At 38.5% G+C, this 5351-nt stretch overlaps 1 long non-coding RNA gene across 1 annotated transcript; it reads left to right on the plus strand.

Annotated features, from left to right (window-relative positions):
• The first annotated feature begins 540 nt into the window (after nucleotides 1-540).
• On the plus strand, nucleotides 541-2070 carry LOC140696205 (uncharacterized). Its single transcript, XR_012072378.1, has 3 exons — nucleotides 541-595; nucleotides 678-856; nucleotides 2027-2070. It is a non-coding gene; the product is annotated as an uncharacterized lncRNA (long non-coding RNA).
• The last annotated feature ends 3281 nt before the right edge of the window (nucleotides 2071-5351 follow it).

The raw sequence follows: 5351 nt of genomic DNA on the forward strand, positions 1-5351 counted from the left end.
AAGGACATTATCAAACTTATATTTAGGACAATATCTTAGCTTATGCACACTGATACAAAACAACACAGAGCCAAAAACAGAAGCCCAAGCAAGGTTACACAGTAAAGTGAAAAATATGAAGTGCTTGTCTTTCAAAACAATGATTAGTGATGAAATGAAATGAAACATGTGAAAACAATAACACTTCAAGAAATGGAATATCCTCCCTGCTGAAGTAGAGCGCATTTAACTGACACACCAACAATTCTGCAAGGAGTTTATCACATCTATGTCAGGAGCACAGTATTCCTAAGGATTTTGGCAGATACATACCTCATCGCGCCAGGCTGAAGACAAGCTCTGAACACAAGTTTTCTGAACCAGAAATATTCAATTTAAAGAGATAAAAATCACCCATGAAGAAATTGAGAGCACAGACCTCCTAAGGTCATTTTAAGGTCATGCTTAAAAAAACACATTCTCTCTTATACACCCACACCCACACACAGGCTTCCATTAAGCAAGCCCAACTCGTTAAGTAACCTCACTTTGTACTTGGTAGGCACTGCCTGGAGGAAGACTGTGCCTGGCCTCCGGACTTTCTAGTCACTCACGGGTAATAAAAGTGCTTAGATGAGTAGTAAAAATGTCCAGTCCCACATAACTGTCAAGACGCTTAAGGCTTTTGTCTTTTGCAGGGCTTGGTTCTCCTGAATTCGGGGAAGGCTGAAGTCAAGGGACTGTTAAGAAAAGCTTGCGTTTCTATTCCTCATCATCCATTCACGTTTCCGTCTTACTGACTGTCAGTGTTAATATCACAGGAAAGGATAAGGATCAAAGCAGAAAAGTCCTAACTTGACTGATACGAGCCTCCCAGGTAGGGATTTAAAGCAGTCCATTCTCCAGAGACCACCGCACCCCATCCATTGGGGACCTGTTACCTGCATTCCTGCAGATACAGATGACACATTCTCCTCAGACCTTTGCTCATTGAGCTCCTAGCCATCAAGGGATCATTCTCACTTCTCTCTGCAGTGTCTCCATGGTCCTCCTGGACAGAAATTTAAATGACCCACATTCTTGTATGTTCTCTCATACTTCACCCGACCATGCTGTGGGAATGCAGGGTAACCAGTATGGTCACCTCCCTTTGGCTCAAACACCAGAAACCAGCCAGCCTAACAATTGCACTGCTGACTCTTTGGATGGAGTAAAAAACCAGCCCACTATGTCCCCAACAACAGGGCCCCAGTGATGTATGTCTTCCCAGGCTGTAAACAGATACTGTTAAAACCCTGAAAATAATTCAAGGGAATAACTACATGTCATTTCAATGCCCACTTGATGAGCCCACTCAAAGTTTATCTTATTCTCTAGGAAAACGTACCTCTATGTGGTTATCATTTATTATTCATAAGGCCCTGACTCTGTGATGTTAATTGGTAGGTTTTTTTTAATCTATAATTTTCATATCATTTGCATATAGATTTTTGAACCAGCTTACCATTCTGGTGGGTCCTTCCTTAATGAATTAAAAAAAATAAAACTGTAGAACATGTATATTCTATAGGTCATCATGTTCTTAATTACTGGAGTTACATTTTCATAGCAAGTACTGAGGGAGATTGCATACCAGCAACTTTCCAAAAGTGCTCTTTCAGAAACTCTCCACTCCACGTTTGGCTCCTCAAACTCTTTTATAGGCAGAAGTTGGTGGTGAGTTCAAGATTGTAAAACAAGTTTTCCACCATCTCCTTTTTACAAGTCCTGAAATTGATCCTTACTTTGAAATGGGGCATCTACTTTCTTCACGCCCTGCTGGACACTGACTGTAACATCCTATTACATATGTATGGAATTTTTCAAATTGTCAAGGAGAGCTGAGCTTTAGAGGTGACATGAAATTACCAAAAAAAAAAAAACCTCTCAAAACCCCAAATTAGTACAATATAAATATATTTAAATATATCTGAAGGGTAAATTTAAAGTAGGAAAAAGAAGAAACACGTATTTAGGAGATGTCATTGTCCTTTTATAATTTTTTCAGCATTGTAATTTGTGGCTGTCACCCATGACACAGAATCCTTCATAAATAAATTTCCATAACACAAGGCAATTATTACTGATGTTTCACAAATGGAGGAAAATTATCAGGGCATATGATAAATTCCTGCTCCCTGCAGTGTGCAGTCCTCTTCCAGTTGAAAAATAAATGTATACACTTTTGGATGAGCATAGCATTTTTAATCAGCACTTATTCAACACCTGCTCTATTGCAGAAACTGCTCTAAGACAGATACAAAGAGGAACAAAGACTGTATCTCTGCCCTTGAGGAACCCACTGTCTACTGAGGGAAGTGAGAGTTTACAAATAATTAATGTGTAATGTAGCAAGTACTGTATTTACCAAGTGTTAGAGCAAGACATGTGTGTGCATGGCCAGAAGTTCTGGGTGGTTCAAACATAGCATATGTAGCAGGGAGGCAGGATAAAAAGCCATGCTGGGGTCAAATTTAAAAGCACCTTGGACATTACACTGTTTACAATGGAAACTGCAAAAGTGTTTTTAAAACAGGAAATAATCATCTCAGTATGCTTAAAAGAGCATCTTTCAAAGGCAATTCTGATGATAACGTGAAAATAGAGCCAAAGGAGAAAATGGAGACAAAGAGACACATTTAAAATACAATTGTATTAGATAGAAATGATGAGTCTGGAATAAATCACTGCAGAGGGCACAGGCCACAGGAAATAGATTCAAGGGGACTGCATAAACTCCAACAGGATCTGAAGACTGAAGAAATGTGGATGTCGAAGAATAGGGAACAGTTCACAGAGTAGGGACCAAAGAGATGGCATAGAAATGAGTTCCGTTTTGAAGTTTTAATTTTGAGATAGCAATCAGAAGTCATAAAAAAATAAAATATAGATCTAGTTGTTGGGAAAGAGATGGGGACTGGCCATACATATTAGGGTGTCATCAGCATACAGAGAGTAACCAAAGCCAAAGAAAGAGTTGAAAATATCCCAGGAGCCTTCAGAAAACTTGGGAGAGGATGGTTTTGAGAGAGACATTCATCCAACATTCTTAAAATAGATGGATATGAAAGTCATACTTGGCCTTTTTTAGTCAGCAGTATTTATTGCAAGGTCTTCACAAATGAGCGTAACCTGAATGAATTTATTAATGTGACCTTCAGTTATTCTCAGTGCCATTCATATATTTACTGCTGAGAAGCATGCACTACACCCACTGATTTTAAAAAAAGAATTGGCATTGGTCCCTGAAACATCTGTTGATAATACCAATATACCAACACACAACTTCCTAAACAGATCCAAAGTAGGTGAAGATAAGAACTCAGGTGGTGAGCTCTTTAGAAAGACATTTTATTTGAACATAACATCTTCTTTCATTTTTTTCTACATCTTCTAATTTAATATAAGGGTAGTATTTGCTTATCCAGAGATTGATAAGCAAATACAGTGGGCACCAGTAAGTTCCTTATTCCCCCTCCCTTTGCCTGGCAACAATCCGTGAGCCTTGGCAGCCATGTTTTCCTGCACAACCTAGCCCACCTTTGTAATGATTTATTGGACAGGAGTCCATAAATACAACAAGATTCTTCCATGTGAGAAGGTAGATTTGAGACTGAGTGATTCTTGGATTAGTAGTATTCTGCCCTGTGGACTACAGAAAGGACCAAAAAAAAAAAGAAAGGACAAAAGAAATTTTTAAAGGGAGGAAATTATACAGATAAAGCTTTCCCTTTTCTGAAAACTAGCTCCATCCTAGCCCTTGGGTTGCATGATACACCCTTGTATCCTTAAAACAAACTCCCTTTTGGTACTTAAACCAGCATGTCTTGATTTCAGTTGTGAAGAAAAAAGAATCTTGCCTATGATGACTATCAGAAGAATTGTAGCATAAAGTAACTTCCTTTATAAGGCAAGCCCAAAGTTAGACTCCCAAAGAATTCTTTTAAACAATGGTGGAACATTCATCTATGTCTCTCATAATTTTGAGTTAATATTCCTACATATACAAAGATAGTAAGGTCATCTGACATTCTTCTGAAGCCATTCCATCCAAAATAAAGGTAAAATCTCTTGTTTATTTTTCAATCAGTTTAATTTCGTAGTTTATTTGCTTTACATTTAGCTGAGCTGGTTTTGCTAACAGACAATTATTTGTAATTGATGTACATTTAGGGAAAAGCTAATCTTAAAAAGAAAAAAGCTGGTATTTCAGAGAAAAAGACATTCATTTTGATCCTTGCCAAGCTTTAATAAGTGTATCCTACTGTCTTGTTGAGATTTATGCACTGCTAGCTGTACTTCATTGGGGAAATTTGCATTTTTCTCTTATGCACTCAAGCTGGAAGGCACAAAACAAGAGTTACAAGGTTTGTTTGACATGAGACGTCTAACAGTAATTTTCTTTCATCAACTTTATTCTACAGCTCTGATCCCCAGGGGCAGATTTCTCATCAGATTTTGTGAAACATTTTATAGCAGCCTTATCTTTTGCAAAACTTGCTCCCAAAACATTCCAAAAGAGCTGCCACAACTCTCTCCACCATAAAATAAACTGAATTTAACATTCTTATGCCCACCGTGACTTAATATGACCTCCGTATCCATCTTCACATTAATTCAGAAAACCATACGCACTAATGTAGCTAGCTGGTAGCTAGCTTTCGTGAAAGTGTAGACATACACCAAATACTTATTGAGAATCTATTATGTCCCAGATACTTGGATAAATAATGGCTACAATGATGAGCAAGACAAATGTGTCTTCTGTCCTTGCAGGAAAAAGAAAATTGTCTAGATGGGAGATACGAACAAGAAACTGAGAATATTAACTGCTAACAGTGTGTGAGAACATAATATTCTAGAAGCACAGAGGGAGGACACTAACCCAACAGCCAAGGCTCAAGAAAGTCTTCTTAGCATAAGTGATGCACTATCTAATTTGGCCCAGATGTGGAGTAGGAGCCCCAGAATGGTTTGGGGGTGTGGGTGGAATTAGGGAGTGTCCCAGGTAGAAAAGAAGCACATGCAAACTCCCTAACATTGAGTTAGTATACGGTAAGTTTAGAGGATCTAAAAATGGTCCAGCATTACTGAAACTTGAAAGAGACTTAGGAGGAGTGAGGAAGAGGGAGAAAAGAAGTGAAAGTCATACAACTCTAGCAAAGGGGAAACTAATTAAGAAGCCATTGCTACAGTCCAGCAGATACTAGTGCCCTCGGCCAAGACAGCACGCTTAAAGGCAAGTGAAAGGATCCAATGTTCATACTGAAAAAGTCATCAGTAGACTTGGAGTTGATTAGATGAGAGGTGGAGGAAGAAAGGATGACCCCCAG

The sequence above is a fragment of the Vicugna pacos genome, chromosome 1 (genome assembly GCF_048564905.1).
Source record: "Vicugna pacos chromosome 1, VicPac4, whole genome shotgun sequence".
In the NCBI taxonomy this organism is placed as follows: domain Eukaryota; kingdom Metazoa; phylum Chordata; class Mammalia; order Artiodactyla; family Camelidae; genus Vicugna; species Vicugna pacos.